Raw genomic sequence first — 19,012 nt, forward strand, 5'->3', positions numbered from 1 at the left:
AGTGTTCGCACTATCAACTGTGATGCTTATTATTACAGTACATCGGTGGTGTCTTTCTTGTTTGAGTTGGGGAATGAGTTTTGTGGAAGGGTAACACCTTCTGGAGGTTGCTAGCACCGAAACCGTAATTGCGTACATGACTGCAATATGACGAATCAGTCGAAGGGAATACAGAGCCGTCATCTACTCCGTCACTGTGATAGATGAATTTAAATGTAGAGGTCATCAATCACTTTCGGACATCAGTTTGGAAACTCTCCACAACGCAGCCAAACTTTTCTAGTTTCCTTATGGTGCATCTGTCTTTTATTTAAAATCGTCCTGTCTGTGGCGTGTTATGGTAGCCATTGCAACAACATGATTTACACCGTGCAATGTCTAGTTTTCTGCGAGAAGCCGTGGATCAGAACGTCTTAATGTCACCAGAATGAGATTTTCACTCTGCGGCGGAGTGTGCGCTGATATGAAACTTCCTGGCAGATTAAAACTGTGTGCCCGACCGAGATTCGAACTCGGGACTTTTCCTTTCGCGGGCAAGTGCTCTACCATCTGAGCAACCGAAGCACGACTCACGCTCGGTCCTCACAGCTTTACTTCTGCCAGTATCTCGTCTCCTACCTTCCAAACTTTACAGTTTCATATCAGCGCACACTCCGCTGCAGAGTGAAAATCGCATTCTGGAAACATCCCCCAGGCTGTGGTTAAGCCATGTCTCTGAAATATCCTTTCTTTCAGGAGTGCTAGTTCTGCAAGGTTCGCAGGAGAGCTTCTGTAAAGTTTGGAAGGTAGGAGACGAGATACTGGCAGAAGTAATACGTGCGTATCGCTATCCCCTGACTTTAGTTGTCTTAGTTTACAAGCAGTAGTCGATTTTGAGCAGAAAGTCTCTCGCTGTAGTTGCGGAGCAGACGTCCAGTACGAGTTGTGCGGGCCGCAGTGTGAGAGTGGGGAGGCAGCTGCTCGCTGGTCATCGGCTGTCCTGCGCTCACCTGCGGCCGCTCAGCATTGAGCCGGCATTGACTGACAGCTGAATGGAGCCGGCCACGTGGAGAGGGCGGCCGTGTCGCGGACCTGGCTGGGCAAAAACCGCCACGAGCCGCGGCGGCAGCTGGCGCGGCGCCGCCCGCCCGCCGTGTTTGCTTGATTGCCCGCCACTTCTGCCTTGTCAGCGCAGGCTTATGTAAATAGCCGGCTGGCGGCGCGGCCCCGAAACACACGCCACAGAGCACGCGCCAACGTCCGCATAAAGAAATTGGCGCGGCAAATTTTCACCGCCTCGAGTGGACACGATTTTAGGTGTTGTCGCTCTATGAGTGCCGTTCCCTCGACAGGCGTAACAACAGGAACATTGGAGCCTGCCACTGTAGCGTTGGGGAGGTGAGTGATGGCGACGAAGCACTGGCAACCTGTGAAGTTCCGTCGTCAGCAGATTCCTACAAGTTCATCTACATCATACAACGCAAGCCACCTAACGGTGTGTCGCGCAGGGTACTTTCGCTACCACTATCTGATCCCTCCAACCCTGTTCCACTAGCGAATAGTGCGTGGGAAGAATGATTGTCGGTAAGCCTCTGTATTGGCTCCAATTTCTCGAATTTTCTCCTCGTGGTCAATACGCGAGATACCGTACATGAGGGAGGAGGGGGGGGGGGGTGGAGGGGAAATAATATGATGTCCGACTCCTCTGAAAAGCGCTTTCCCGAAATTTCAGTAGTAAATCTCCCCGTGATGCACAACGCCTCTCTTGCAACGTTTGCCAGTGGAGTTTGTTTAGCATCTCCGTAACGCTCTCTCACCAGCTAAACGATCCCGTGACGAAACGCGCCGCTCCTCGTTGGATCTCCTCTATCAGTCCTACCTGGTAGGGATCCCAGACAAAAAACGGTTCAAATGGCTCTGAGTACTATGGGACGTAACATTTGAGGTCATCAGTTCCCTAGAACTTAGAACTACTTAAACTTAACTAACCTAGGAACATCACACACATCCATGCCCGAGGCAGGATTCGAACCTGCGACCGTAGCGGTCGCGCGGTTCCAGACTGAAGCGCCTACAACCGCTCGGCGACTGTGGCCGGCCGATCCCAGACAGATGAATGATACTCAAGAATCGGGCCACCACTTCTTTCGTGGATGAGATACATTTTCATTAAGATTCTTCTGATGAATCTGAGTCTGGTGTCTGCTTTTTCCCCTATCTGTTTTATATGGTCATTCCACTTACGATCGCTCTGGATAGTTACGCCTGGATATTTTACGACAGACGCTGTCTGCAGCTGTTTGTCATCAGCAGTGTAGCTGTACAGTAGTGGATTTCTTTTCCTATGTATGCGCAATGTGTTACATTTATTTACGTTCGGGATCAACTGCCAGAACCTGCACCAGTCATCAGTTCTCTGCAGGTCGTTCTGCAAATTCTTACTATCTTCTGGCGCTGCTACTTTTGTACAGACAACTGCATCATATGCGAATAGCCTTAAAGAGGATCCGACGGTTTCTACTAGATTATTTATATATATATATTGTAAACAGCAACGGTCCTATCACACTTCCCTGGCCCCGCGGGATTAGCTGAGCGGTCTCAGGCGCTCCTGTCATGGACTGTGCGTTTGGTCCCGGCGGATGTTCGAGTCCTCCCTCGGGCATGGGTGTGTGTGTTTATCCTTAGGATAATTTAGGTTAAGGAGTGTGTACGCTTAGGGACTGATGAACTTAGCAGTTAAGTCTCATAAGATTTCACACACGTTTGAACATTTTTTTGAACACTTCCCTGTGGTACTCCGGGTATTACCTTTACATCTGTCGATTTTGTTCCGTTAAGAGCGACGGGTTGATTTCTATCCGCAAGAAAGTTTTGAATCCAATCGCAAGTCTGCTCTGATACTCCGTAAGCTCTTTTTTTTTCTTTTTTTTTTTGTTAAACGGCAATGCGGGACGGTCTCAAATGCGTTACTAAAATCAAGTTCCTGGAGTGGTCTTTCTGTCACATGTATTAATCACAGATTCCAAGAAGAAGTAGACACACTAGAAATAGACACACTATTTCATCACTATTATCCAGGCACATGGGTATGGTCGCTGGAACTGTGCAGGTGACACTTTCAATGAGTTGCCTGAGTGTATGGAGAAAAGTAACCCATTCTCTCTCAACAACTAAAATCAAAAAAAGTAGTGATGTTGGACGCTGTTGTCTGCAGTGAAGTCCACGTTCTAGATCGTCCCGAAGGTGCTCCACTGTGTTCAGGTCGGACTCTGGACAAGCCAACCCATTCCAAGAATTTTATTGTTCGCAAACCATTTCCTCACAGATGCTGCTTTACGACGGGGTACATTGTTATACTGAAACAATCGTTGTCTCCGAACTGTCATTCTGCCGTATGCAGTAGTGGTGAACAAACGATATTCGTGCTCGAACGGGCTCGAGATTTCCCGATACACCGGACCATTCTATAAACTATCGAGCTTGTTCGAAAAATCATAGGACATTTGACTCGCACGGCGCAAAGGCAATGCATGCGCAACAAACTATGAACTGGTCCACCACTACGCTATAGCTCTGTTTAAAATTTGAGTATTTTGCGAACCAAAGAAATAGCATTATATCCTACTACTAAACAACTTCTTTTGTGTCTGAACAAATTTACGAGTTCTTATACGTTATCGGTATGTATTGATACATGTATGTATTGAACTACATGAAAGAAAAAAAAGTACGGTGTGCACTACTTTATTCAACATGTAAACGTTACTGCAGGTATTCGAATTTAGGTTGTGACATAGTCGATATACCTCCCATCATTGGCGATGATGGGACGCAGACGAACAGCGAAATTCTGCATGACCCGCTGAAGTGTCGGAATATTGATGCTGTCTAGAACCTCCTGTGTGGCTGTTTTCTGCTCAGCATTGGTCTTGGGTTAATTGCTGTACACCTTGTCTTTAACACTGCCCCACAAAAAGGAGTCGCATATATTCATATCCGGAGAATATGGCGGCCAATCGAGTCCCATGCCAGAGGCCTCTATGTATCCCGGAGCCAGAATGCGGTCCCCAAAGTGCTCCTTCAGATTATCAAACACTCTCCTGTTTAGGTGGGGTCGAGCTCCGTCTTGCATGAACCACATCTTGTCGAAATCTGTAAACATGTATGCTGATTTTTAAGTAAAGGTAAAATACAAAGACGAAAATGTTGTCTTCCCAAAAATATAACTTGACTGACTCAGGGCAATATCTTTTTGTTTTATGAGAGACTGTAATAGTCACAAAGTAGGTTACAAAAGCAATCCAATTAATGTTCACATATTAAAATAACAGTTAAAAACGTTACCACATTTTAATCAGCTTGAAAACAAGACGGCAACATTTAGATGAACGAATCTTGAAAGTTAAAGAATACTCAAACGCCGAACAAACGAAATACATTGTAATAAAGTAGCGAGAATGAATTAGAGTGGGAAGATCCCACTTGGAAACAGTACCGTCAGACGTTTCTAGATAGCGGGACGAGTGACAGTTCGAAAATTGGACAGAATGTTGATGGCAATATTTTATTTATTAGTTGCTGTTGTTACGCAATATCTGTGTCCTAGAGGATATTTCATTCCCAGTCACATTTACCATCAGAATCCATAGTGCATTAAAAAAACTTGGCAGGTCATTGATAGTACGAACAGAAATCCCTACATTGCAGGCCGATCGGAAGATCGAACAGAATCTGAGATTTCCCAAACTGATATGTAAACTGTTAGAACAGTTCGAGTCGTGTTCGAACACAGGCCTAGTATGCGGCATACGCTGCTGTAAAATCTGCTCATATCCCTCCAAATTTAAAGTTTTCTTAAGTGGATCACACCCTAACCGCGAAAATTATCCCACACCATAACATCACCTCCCCTACACTTCACTTGTAGCACTACACATGATGGCAGGTAACGTTCTCCAGGCATTCACCAACTCCCCGCTCCTCCCCATCCTCACAGATTGCCACAGGGTATAGCGTGTTTGATCTCTCGAAATCACTTGTTCCAACCATCCACTGTCTAGTGGCGTCGCTTAGTATTAACTACAGAAATTCGTGGCGTATGAGAAGCTGCCCGACTATTGTATCTCATCTTTTTAAGTCGCCACGAACAGTCATTGCGCCAGGTGGACTACTAACAACAACCAAAAGAAATAACTTAGGCATACTGTAACACCCCATCCGTCACTTATCTGGTTTTGGCGTGTGTTCATCCCAGCTAATTGACTAACAGATCAACAGGGAGTGCAAAACTACCGCAATATTGGATAATGCAAAGAAAGTAATAAGGCCCTGTGACTCCTGATTGAACTGCAGTGGCAGTGTTGACATTAATTGATTCAGAATTGATCACTTTTAATTAAAAAGGGGTGCACATTGATGTTATATTCAGCTATTGAACAGCAGATGCAAATGTTGAGCATAAAATTAATTAGGAAAGTGACTTGAGATTTCGATTACTTGATTGAAAACAGATGCAGTCGATTAGCACAAATTTATATTAACTCCTGACCTTCAATCATCACATTACATGACTCTCCTATCAGGCAGTGGTATAAATTGCGTTTACGTGGAGTAAAGCGCGATAAATCAAAATTAATTCCTATCGACTGACCCAGGCATAATGCGAAGTGCGAGAACAGTTCCCCATTGCACGGCCCATGAAACCCTCATGGAAACTTTGCCAACGTGATCCAACAAATTAATCAGTGGCCTAATTCAAGCCGGGGCGGGTGCAATATCAATGAATTCAGCGTGGTGGGGCGTCGTCGTCGTGAGGACGTCGGCCGGCCTCGTGGTGCTGCAAGGCTGTGCTCGTCTATTCACTCCTAGCTATCTTGCTCAGTACATAACTGAACCAAAACTTCCTATCTCCAAGCTCAATCGTTCATTTTCTAAGTCCTAAACTGCAGAGATGCTCACTCTTTCTCAGGCAAGCTGAATAAAGAATCTCACGTCTGCACTCTAGGCAAGCTGGGAACGGAAGACCTCTGTGGAGACTTTCCCAGTCTGCTCTTCACCTCGGTTTCCTCTCCAGCAAAATCACTTACACCAATTGCAGCGCAAGTCACGTTAATTATGTGTCGCTTTCCAGCGCCAACCAATGCCTGCTCTGGGAAGTGAACAAATTCCCACAAAATTTCCCTTCCTCTCAACTTCTGCTATTTAGCTCCTCCCAGGCCACCCATCAAGGTTAGCATCTGCACAATACACCAATTTTTCCGGAATTCTGACTCCCAGGAGAGTACTTCAAATTCCTTGGTCCTACTTTGCCATCGGAGGCCGGCGTATTTCATTCTGTCGCTCTTCACCTGATTTACTTCAGACTCTGCGGACCGTGAATTCAGCATGAAGTTGCTACAGTCACGAACACGCACATTTTGGGCTCTGTTGACCGCTTTGCGCGGCTTTCTCGCATGTTTCGCTGAAAACAGGACGACGGACATTTATCAACAGGCATACAAGTTCTCCGTCTGCTTCCTGGTACACCAGCATGGGGTCAACCACCCACTCACAGTCACTCATCTTAAGGCCGTGCCCCGTTAGCACTTTCTCAGAGCTTGAGCTGCCCTAAGCTGCCTATTGTTGTTGCCCTTCACTGCTCCCCAGCCGGTCACAGACAACTCTGAATACTTCCCTGGGATAAACTAGCCTCCAGTAAATCGACGCATTTCCACAAAGTTTTCATGTCGTGTGAATTACTTTAAAACCATCACCTGACATTAATTATTCCAATACGTCCATACTATACCCTCTACAAGATGCATTGTGCCTTGTCAGTCAATTTTGTTCAGCCCTACTGTTCGCTCAACGTGCGTTAGGTGATCTTTAATGACTTCATGTAAGGGGCATAGGTCTTGCCATCTTACAATGCTACCAAAAATTGTGAAGATCCATTCTCAAATTTAGGCACTTACAAGATGATCTGCAGCACTTGTCCCAATTACCGTATTGGGCAAACTGGTAACGCAATAACGTTGAGATAGAAAGAACATCTATTGGGAAAGAAAAGTAGTAATGTACGCAATTCCAGCTTTGTAGAAAATTTATTTATTGCTGGTGATACTCCGAAGGATCTGGAGGATATTGCAATCTTACACAAAGAAATAAAAAGACATAGATTAGAGTTATGGAAAGTGGTCGAAATTTTCAAACACTTAGAGGGAAGCCGGCCGGAGTGGCCGAGCGGTTCTAGGCGCTTCAGTCTGGAACCGCGCGACAGCTACAGTCGCAGGTTCGAATCCTGCCGCGGGCATGGATGTGTGTGATGTCCTTAGGTTAGTTAAGTTTAAGTAGTTCTAAGTTCTAGGGGACTGATGACCTCAGATGTTAAGTCCCATAGTGCTCAGATTCATTTGAACCATAAGAGGAAAACAATGGCTACATTTTAAATGATCGGGTAGAACTTGCAGGTAGACATTTCCTGGAAGGTTTTAAGCCTCTACTTCTGGCCAAATAGTCAAGTTTTCCGCTCGGTGCTGGTCTTCCTCAAAATTCTATGTTCTGTAAGAATACATTTTTTATTTTGTTATTTTAAAATGTATACTTCGTCATCCACAGTTAAGTAGCTGTTTCAGTAATGAACCACTTTAGATCCATTACCCACCCTCCCTCCCCCCGCCCCTTTTTTTAGTTTTAATATGTTTTTTTCTACCTCTGACATCTTGATTTCAAGGCATATGTACACTGCTTAGTGTGGCTTCGTTTATTCATTTTTTACTGGGTATTTTATAACACACCTCCTTCCAGTATTTTTGTTCATACAACATAATTTATTCGTACGACCACTTCCTTGTGTCACATTTAACTACAGCGTCAAAATGGCCTCTACATATGACTACAACCATGGTGAACATCCTTAAACGTTCGTGTGCAGTGTATGGCGATGCTGCAGTCGGTAGGAGTACAGTTGTGCGATGAGTAAAGAAAGTTACAGCCTCGGGAAATGCAGAAACAGAGCTCCACAATCAGCCACGCTCGAGACGTCCTGTCACAGCCACTGTTCCAGACATGATGAATTGTGCACATGCCATTATTTGTGCCGACCGGCGCATCAGAACTCTACAATTGGCTCTACACTTGTCGGTCAGCATTGGAAGTGCGTCTGCAATGATCGAGACTCTCGGATATTCAAAGAGGTGCTCACGCTGCATTCCACGAATACTCACAGCGGACCCCAAGATTCACAGAAAGACCATTTCATCTGAATTGTTGGAGCGTTCTGAGGACGACGGAGAGGCCTTTCTGTCACGAATCGTTACGGGGGACGAAAGCTGGGTACACCACTTTGCACCGGAAACAAAAAGGCAGTCCATGGAGTGGCATCATCTTCATTCAGCACAAAGAAAAATTCAAGACAACCCCCTCATCCGGAAAAATCATGGTGATAGTCTTCTGGTATTGTTGTGGCGTTATTCTCGTGGATGTGACGCCAAGAGGGTCAAATATCAATTCAGATGCACTCATGAAGACTCGGAATAAACTCAAGAACCGTTCCCGACGTGTTCGATCGGACTAGAACCCAGCAAAAATTTTGCTCCAGCACGATAATACACGCCCACACACAAGTCTGAGAACCAGGGAACACATCGTCAAATTGGGTTGAACATCATTGTCTCGTCCACCCTACAGTCCAGACCTGGCTGGCATCCTCAGACTTCTATCACTCTGGGGGGGGGGGGGGGGGACACTCTGAAGATGACGAGAGTGTCAGTCATGCAGTGAAAACATGACTACGCCTACAGGACAAGAGCTTTTACCAGCAGGGAATACATGCTCTTCCACGACATTGGCGTACGCTCACAACACGTGATGGAGACAACGTTGAAAAATTTGGACAAGGACAGGATATGTTAAAGTATATTGTCATCAAATTCTGACTCTTAACAATAAATATGTTCTGAGGAAAAAAAAATGTGGCGCATTACTTATTGAAGTCCGGCCTGACAGCTGAGTGGTCAGCACGGCTGTCTCTCACGCCAAGGGGCCCGGGTTCGATTCCTTGCTGGGTTGGAGATTTTCTCCGCTCAGAGACTGGGTGTTGTGTTGTCCTCATTGCCATTTTATCATCATCAGTGGAAGACAACGGGAAACCACCACTGGAATCATTTCCCTAGACGCTCATGTGGTGGACCTCTCTGACGAGGCTTTCCTCATGACAAGACCAGCCGTAAGGCAGAACGCAAAGTATATACTTATTGAACGACCCTCGTATGTGTTGGCTGCCGTTAACACAACATAAACATCTGCGATGGAGGGTACTGTAATTGGAAAGCATGGATTGCTGATAGAAGACACAGTGCAGCATCCAGCGATGGATCAGTATTCTGCCCTACCCCAGACGACCATCTTCGGCGAGTATGGTGGCCACCTGGAGAGAGGTTCCAGTTGTTCAATGTTTTGGAGACACACTGCATTGCTCCACTTGGCATGATGGTCGCGACCAGGTGCGACTTCAAGCCATGGATGGTTGTGAATGAGACACAACGCTTCAATACGGACATCCTGCGTGCTCAAGTGTTACGTCTCATGTGACAGTAGATGATGCCAACACGACAGTCCCCTTCCACGTATGGCACATGTCTGCTTGGTACTGAGATACTACCGTGGCCAGCAAGACCTCCAGATCTCTCCCCAAAAGAGCATATGTGAAACTAGTTTAGACGTCCGTCTCGTCCCAGGGCCAGTATCCAGTTAAGACAGCTGTGAACCAGCTTGCCTCAGGATAGAATACAACGAGTTTACGAGAAGCGTTCCCAATCGAATCACTGCACGCATCCAGGTCAGAGGGTGAACAATGGGCTCTTACAGCCAACTTATTCGTAAATTTGATTCGATTCTGTAATCCCTGAAATAACATCACATGCCTTTGAGACATTGCAGGGCACACTCACTTCTGATTTGGTGTTATGCAGCTTCATGTTCTTAAGGAATATGATATTTATTGTAGTTTGCCTTCATACATCATGACGAAATGGTGGGCAATAGTTTGTGTTCTTGCTTGCATGCTCTAGGGAAGGAATAACGGTTAGCTTTACCTGCGTTCAAAGGAATAGGGTGCCGGTTTAAACGACTGCAGTAAAAGCCCGGTGATGGTGGGCCGAAGGAAGCGCATTTCTTCTGCGAAACCTGGGTGTAAATATTTCCGGACGGCCGAGTTCCGCGGTCTCTTGTGCAGACATGTTGGTTGGCGCCAGTCAGTAGGTAGCCGTATCCAGGGAGACTGACTAGCGCCGAGAAGTCGCCGCTGCAATGGCCAGTGCATTGTAGACCAGCAATAAAGGAGAGGATGGGCCCTTCTTAGGCAGGAAGTCCACAAGACAACTGTGAGCGTTCTGTGAATTTCCGTGGGACAGGTCACTGGCTCCCAGAGGTCCAGCCTCTGTTACAAAACATACTTGTGAAAGCACGAGGCTTTTAGTGAGTTTATGGCCATTCTTTGGAAACTTCGAAATGGACGCGACAGGGAAATAACAAGCTTTTTATGGGGGGGTGCGGTTCTATACTGGTCGTGTTGTAGCAAAACACATGGTGTAAGCGCGTGGAAAGAGGCTGCGAAGCTGAATCTTTTTTTCCTTTTCTCCCATTTAACTTTAAAGTCTCTGACTGGTCAAGCTGGTGTATGCAGAGCAAAGGCCGCTCTCCCAGCTTCGAATACCGCACTCCAGCTCGTGAGGCACGGAGTCAAATTGGTTTGGCAGACCAGCAAACGGGTCCACCTGCACACTGGAATCCACCGGGGTTTCAGAGACTCATACGAAAGTACCTGCATTTCGAATTAACCGAAAGCGAGACCACGTACTTGCATTTTTTGGGCGCGCGCCATTAATAACAGATTGCAGCCGTCCATGACTTCAGTCGTCGAACGCATCGTGGTGTGCCGCCCTGACCAAGAGGAAGGTAAAGTATTCGCTGCTATGGCGAAGGACTGCAATATATGTTTCTCAGCACCATGTACTTTCGAACCATATTTTTCTTTTTGGAATGGTAGAGTACAGAATGGCTCTGAGCACTATGGGATTTAACTTCTGAGGTCATCAGTCCCCTAGAACTTAGAACTAACCTAAGGACATCACACACATCCATTCCCGAGGCAGGATTCGAACCTGCGACCGTAGCGGTCGCCGGGCTCCAGACTGCAGCGCCTAGAACCGCAAAGCCACTCCGGCCGGCAGGCGGTAGAGTACAGATGCTTGATTGTGGGGTGGTTGTTGTGCGATACCCCGGATTGACGTGTATAAAGTCAGATAGAGTGATTAGTCTTCTGGTTAGTGTCACGTGTCGATCCCCAGCTGATCACTTTGTCGAACATAGGCCCCATGTTAATGAAACCGTTTGACAAATAAAGATGTTTGCGTGACGTTTCTTTAGTCATTTTTTTCTATTACCATGCTAAGATTGAATAAATCTATTGTTATTTAGATGACAACTTATCCCTGTGTTCTGATTAACAGTACTTTGACATTTTTGTTAATGTCCAGATTCTAAAGGAGAGTAGTAAGCTTTCACCTTCTCAAGCCGTGAGGTTTCAAATGGTTCAAATGGTTCAAATGGCTCTAAGCACTATGCGACTTAACTTCTGAGGTCATCAGTCACCTAGAACTTAGAACTAATTAAACCTAACTAACCTAAGGACATCACACACATCCATTTCCGAGGCAGGATTCTAACCTGCGACCGTAGCGGTCGCGCTGTTCCAGACTGAAGCGCCTAGAACCACTCGGCCACAACGGCCGTCGCGTGAGGTTTCATTTCATTTCTTCCTCAGCTTGTGGGAGCTTTTGTCGTAAGGGACAGTATTTGAAATCAATATTCTAGCGGGTAATGAAAGAGCTCAGGTAACTAGACCGTGGTACATGCTGGCGCCGCTGACAGGATGCTCCACGACTGTCTTATACGAAGGCGAAAAGCGGAGAGAGTAGGAAACGCCTGGCGCCAGATGTCTGTGAAGAAATGAAACGGATAACTGTGCCCCGGTTTTTGCTCGCCCTACTTCGGGAGGCAGTTCCGATGTGGAGGCCCATTATCACGATTCTGAAGCGCAAAAAAGTAGCAGCGGAAATTAAAACAAGGGTGACGACAGCCGCGGGGGCCATCCACGTGCCCAAAGCGAGCGGCAGGAAGCAGTCGTCCGCGTGGGTGCGACGGAGGAGCAGATCTGCAGCCACAGCACGGCATCTGCCGCGCACGCCGCGCAATTGCGGACACAAAAAGGCGGCGGCGCCGCCCCCGCCACGTATGTGGGTCGCACACGGAGTCCGCGGAATAATGGGCCCGCGGCGACCAGCCGACAGGCGACACGTGGCGTGCTCAGAGAACCGGGGCCCCTAATTGTCTGACGCGGGGTCCCACTACAAGAGGAAAGGAATCTGTTTTTATTAACACCAGCGGACTTCTCGATCGTCTTCCTCCGTAGGAGAGCTGTGCTGACAAGCGTCGAGACAAAAAAGTCGTCAACTGCGGTACTTAGCGAGACACTGTGTGGGGCGGGAGCGTCAATCTGCCCTTCCTGTTTCGTTCGTGTGCTGTGAGCCGGAAGGGCGACTGTTTTTCTTTATTCTTTTTCGGGCCATCATGAAACCGCGTTTTTCTGTCAAGCAATGCGTGAAGCCTCATAGCTTTTGCAACAGAACATTACGAAGGAGCTGTCATAAAACCCAAAGATATTCTGGCCGTATGTGAAATATATTATGGTAGACAATCTGAGCAGCCGTCTTCGCTTGTTTGCAGATGACGCTGACGTTTATCGACTAATAAAGTCATCAGAACAGCAAAATAAATTGCAAAACGATTTAGAAAAGATATCTGAATGGTACGAAAAGTGTCAGTTGACAGGAGTGGCCGAACGGTTCTAGGCACTAAAGTCTGGAACCGTGCGACCGCTACGGTCGCAGGTTCGAATCCTACCTCGGGCATGGATGAGTATGATGTCCTTAGGTTACTGAGGTTTAAGTAGTTCTAAGTTCTAGGAGACTGATGACCTCAGCAGTTAAGTCCCATAGTGCTCAGAGCCATTTGAACCATTTTTTGTCAGTTGACACTGTTGTTGTTGTTGAGGTCTTCAGTCCTGGGACCGGTTTGATGCAGCTCTCCATGCTACTCTATCCTGTGCAAGCTCCTTCATTTCCCAGTACCTACTGCAACCTACATCCTTCTGAATCTGCTTAGTGTATTCATCTCTTGGTCTCCCTCTACGATTTTTACCCTCCACGCTGCCCTCCAATCCTAAATTTGTGATCCCTTGATGCCTCAGGACATGTCCTACCAACCGATCCCTTCTTCTAGTCAAGTTGTGCCACAAACTTCTCTTCTCCCCAATCCTATTCAATACCTCCTTGTTAGTTATATGATCTACCCATCTAATCTTCAGCATTCTTCTGTAGCACCACATTCCGAAAGTTTCTATTCTCTTCTTGTCCAAACTATGTATCGTCCATGTTTCACTTCCATACATGGCTACACTCAGTACAAATACTTTCAGAAACGACTTCCTGACACTTAAATCTATACTCGATGTTAACAAATTTCTATTCTTGACAAACCCTTTCCTTCCCATTGCCAGTCTACATTTTATATCCTCTCTACTTTGACCATCATCAGCTATTTTGCTCCCCAAATAGCAAAACATCTTTACTACTTTAAGTGTCTCATTTCCTAATATAATTCCCTCAGCATCACCCGACTTAATTAGACTACATTCCATTATCCTCGTTTTGCTTTTGTTGATGTTCATCTTATACCCTCCTTTCAAGACACTGTCCATTCCGTTCAGCTGCTCTTCCAAGTCCTTTGCTGTCTCTGACAGAATTACAAGGTCGTCGGCGAACCTCAAAGTTTTTATTTCTTCTCCATGGATTTTAATACCTACTCCGAACTTTTCTTTTGTTTCCTTTACTGCTTGCTCAATATGCAGATTGAATAACATCGGGTATAGGCCACAACCCTGTCTCACTCCCTTCCCAACCACTGCTACCTTTTCATACCCCTCAACTCTTACAACTGCCATCTGCTTTCTGTACAAATTGTAAATAGCCTTTCGCTCCCTGTATTTTACCCCCGCCACCTTCAGAATTTGAAAGAGAGTATTTAAATCAACATTGTCAAAAGCTTTCTCTAAGTCTACAAATGCTAGAAATGTAGATTTGTATTTCCTTAACCCTTCTTCTAAGATAAGTCGTAGGGTCAGTATTGCCTCACGTGTTCCAACATTTCTACGGAATCCAAACTGATCTTCCCCGAGGTCGGCTCCTATCAGTTTTTCCATTCGTCTGTAAAGAATTCGCGTTAGTAACTTGCAGCCGTTACTTATTAAACTGATAGTTCGGTAATTTTCACATCTGTCAACACCTGCTTTCTTTGGGAATGGTTATTATTATATTTTACTTGTAGTTTGAGGGTAGTTCACCTGTCTCATTCATCTTTGTCACCAGATGGTAGAGTTTTGTCAGGACTGGCTCTCCCAAGGCTGTTAGTAGTTCTAATGGAATGTTGTCTACTGCGGGGGCCTTGTTTCGACTCAGGTCTTTCAGTGCTCTGTCAAACTCTTCACGTAGTGTCATATCTCCCATTTCATCTTCATCTACATCCTCTTCCATTGCCATAATATTGTCTTCAAGTAGATAGCCCTTGTATAGACTATATTCTTTGCTTAGAACTGCATTTCCATCAAAGCTCTTGACATTCATGCAAAGTGGTTCTCCTTTCTCCAAAGGTCTCTTTAATTTTCCTGTAGGCAGTATCTATCTTACCGCTAGTGAGATAAGCCTCTACATCCTTACATTTTTTTCTCTAGCCATCCCTGCTTAGCCATTTTGCACTTCCTGTCGATCTCATTTTTGAGACGTTTGTATTCCTTTTTGCCTGCTTCATTTACTGCATTTTATATTTTCTCCTTTTGTCAATTATATTCAATATTTCTTCTGTTACCCAAGGATTTCTACTAGCCCTTGTATTTTTACTTGTTTGATCCTCTCCTGCCTTCACTATTTCATCCCTCAAAGCTACCCATTCTTCTTCTACTGTATTTCTTTCCCACATTCCTGTCAATTGTTTCCATATGCTCTCCCTGAAACTCAGTTTATCCAGGTCCCATCTTCTTAAATTCCCACCTTTTTTGGAGTTTCTTCAGTTTTAATCTACAATTCATCAGCAATAGATTGTGGTCAGAGTCCACATCTGCCCTGGAAATGTCTTACAATTTAAGACCTGGTTCCTAAATCTCTGTCTCACCGTTATATAATCTATCAGAAACCTGCAGGCTTCTTCCATGTATACAACCTTCTTTCATGATTCTTGAACCAAGTGTTAGCTATGATTAAGTTATGCTCTGTGCAAAATTCTACCAGGCGGCTTCCTCTATCATTTCTTAGCCCCAATCCATATTCACCTACTATGTTTCCTTCTCTCCCTTTTCCTACTCTCTAATTTCAGTCACCCATGACTATTAAATTTTTGTCTCCCCTCACTACCTGAATAGTTTCTTTTATCTCATCCTACATTTCATCAATTTCTTCATCATCTGCAGAGCTAGTTGGCATATAAACTTGTACTACGGTAGTAGGCGTGGGCTTCGTGTCTATCTTGGTCACAATAATGCGTTCGCTATGCTGTTTGTAGTAGCTTACCCGTACTCCTATTTTTTATTCATTATTAAACCTACTCCTGCATTACCCCTATTTGATTTTGTATTTATAACCCTGTATTCCCCTGACCAAAAGTCTTGTTCCTCCTGCCACCGAACTTGACTAATTCCCACTATATCTAACTTTAACCTATCCATTTCCCTTTTTAAATTTTCTAACCTACCTGTCCGATTAAGGGATATGACATTCCACGCTCCGATCTGTAGAACGCCAGTTTTCTTTCTCCTGATAACAACGTGCTCCTGAATAGTCCCCGTCCGGAGATCCGAATGGGTTACTATTTTACCTCCGGAATATTTTACCCAAGAGAACGCCATCATTATTTAATCATACAGTAGAGCTGCATGCCCCCGGGAAAAAATTACGGCTGTAGTTTCCCCTTGCTTTCAACCGTTCGCAGTACCAGAACAGCAAGGCCATTTTGATTAGTGTTACAAGGCCAGATCGGTCAATCATCCAGACTGTTGCCCCTGCAACTACTGAAAAGGCTGCTGCCCCTCTTCAGGAACCACACGTTTGTCTGGCCTCTCAACAGATACCCCTCCGTTGTGGTTGCACCTACGGTACGGCTATCTGTGTCGTTGAGGCACGCAAGCCTCCCTACCAACGGCAAGGTCCATGGTTCATGGGGTGAGGAGGGGCAGTTGACACTAAATAACGAAAAGTGTGAGGCCATCAACATGAGTGCTAAAAGAAAATCGTTAAACTTCGGTTACACGATAAATCATTCTAATCTAAAATCCGTAAATTCAACTAAATACATAGGTATTACAATTACGAACAACTTAAATTGGAAAGAACACACAGAAAATGTTGTGGGGAACGCTAACCAAAGACTGCGTTTTATTGGCAGGACATTTAGAATACGTAACAGACCTACTAAGGGGACTGGCTACACTACGCTTGTCCGTACTCTTTTAGAATACTGCTGCATGGTGTTGGATCCTTACCAGATAGGACTGACGGAGTACATTGATAAAGTTCAAAGAAAGCCAGCACGTTTTGTATTATTGCGAAATATGGGAGAGAGTGTCACAGAAATGATACAGGATTTGGGCTGGACATCATTAAAGGAAAGGCATTTTTCGTTGCGACGGAATCTTATCACGAAATTCCGATCACCAACTTTTTCCTCCGAATGCAAAAATATTTTGTTGACGCCGACCTACATAGGGAGGAACGATCACCAAGATAAAATGAGGGAAATCAGAGCTCGTACGGAAAGATATAGGTGTTCATTCTTTCCGCACACTTTAAGAGATTGTAATAATAGAGAATTGTGAAGGTGGTTGTATGAACCCTCTGCCAGGCACTTAAATGTGATTTGCTGAGTGTCCATGTAGATGAAGTTAGTGTCCAAAACTCTTGAACGAGGCAAGAGCTGTAATTGTAGATAGCAAACGATAAGCAGTAATGTTCAACTTCGTTTTCAAACGTTCTTTCACAAGAGATAACCCAAGAGTATTGCCCCAGTCCATACGGGTATCGACGGAAAATGCCAAATTGTATATTGTGGCGGCCGGCGAATGAATGTATAGCGCTGCAGCGTAATTTCACCGCCGAACTGGCAAGGATACTAAACAGGAAATATGTCAATACCAGGGGATAAACTCTTTGCGGATTTTATTCCGTGTACTCATTTGGAGAGTAACTGTGCCTTGCAGACAAGCGAATGAACGGTGCACGCAGATGTCAGCGTTTGAGAGAGGACGTATAGTTGGGCTCTAAGTAGCAGGTCCGAGTAATCGGCGGACAGTGTGAATAGGAGCGACACCACTGTTCGACGATGTTGGCCGTTGAGAGTGAACCTGGCCGAACACAACGTTGAGGAGGAAGCGGCCGACCTAGAGAGATGACAGAACGTGAGGATCGAGCAATCCTCAGGAAGGCAATCAGAGCCCGACTTTCATCAAAATCATCGATTCGGCGAGCAGTTGGTGCTTCAGTAACAACAATAACCGTTAATAGGTGGCTCACAGAAAGCGAGCTGAGCTCGTGGCGCCGCTTGTGCCGACTGCCATTGAACTCTGTGCACCAACAAGCCCGGTTGCAGTGGTGTCGGGCACATTATTAGGCCTGTAAACTCATTGACTCAAGTAGAATTGTGTTCAGTGATGGGTTATCGAATAAAGTTTTCCGAAATTCCTTCACCACAGAAGACAAAGTAAATATTCCAGGATTCGAATCTAGAACAACCGCTGTAACGAAGCAGGTTAAAGCACTTCTTCCGGTCCAGGTAGCATACCAGTAAGGTTCCTTTTCTGAGTATGCTGATAGAATAGCCCTGTAGCGTAGTAACCATATACAACTCGCTCGACGAAAGATCCGTATCTAAAAACTGGAAAGTTGCTTAGGTTACACCAGTACACAAGAAAGAAGGTAGGAGCAACCTGATGAATTATAGACCTTTATCACTGACCTCGATTTGCAGTAGGATTTCGGAACGTATACTGTTTTGAACGTTATGAATTACTTCGAAGACAATGATTAGTTGACAAATAGCGAACATGGGTTCAGAAAGTACCGTTCTTGTGAAACACTTCCAGCTCTTCACTCTCACGAAGAAATGAGTGCTATCGACAGGGGGCTTCAAATTGATATCTAGTTTTCCAAAAGGCTTTTGACACCGTTCCTCAAAAAAGGCTTTTAATCCAATTACGCCTCAGTTGTGCGACTGAATTCCTTTTTTTTTTTTTTTTTTGTCAGAAAGCCCACAGTTCGTAGCAATCGACGGAAAGTCATCGATTAAAACAAAAGCAACATATGACGTTGGTCAAAGAAGTGTTATAGGACCTTTGCTGTCCCTTATCTATATAAACTATTTGGGAGACAATGTGAGTAGCCGTCTCAGGTTGTTTGCAGATGATTCTGGTATTTACCATCTTGTAAAGTCATCATATGATCAAAACCAATTTCAAGATGATTTAGAAAAGATATCTCCATGGTTCAAGAAGTGGTAATTGGCTCTAAATAGTGAAAAGTGTGAAGTCATCCACATGACTGCTAAAAGGAACCAGTTAAATTTCGGTTACATGATAAATCACACAAATCCAAAGCCTGTGAGTTCACCTAAATACTTCGAGATTACAATCGTTCAAATGGCTCTGAGCACTATGGGACTTAACTTCTGAGGTCATCAGTCCCCTAGAACATAGAACTACTTAAACCTAACTAACCTAATGACATCACAAACATCCATGCCCGAGGCGGGATTCGAATCTGCCACCGTAGCGGTCGCGCGGTTCCAGACTGTAGCGCGTAGAAACCATCGGCCACCCCGGCCGGCGAGATTACAATGACGAATAACTTAAATTGGAAAGAACACAAAGATAATGTTGTGACAAAAGCAAACC

Source organism: Schistocerca serialis, chromosome 9 (genome assembly GCF_023864345.2).
Source record: "Schistocerca serialis cubense isolate TAMUIC-IGC-003099 chromosome 9, iqSchSeri2.2, whole genome shotgun sequence".
NCBI classification, from domain to species: Eukaryota; Metazoa; Arthropoda; class Insecta; order Orthoptera; family Acrididae; genus Schistocerca; species Schistocerca serialis.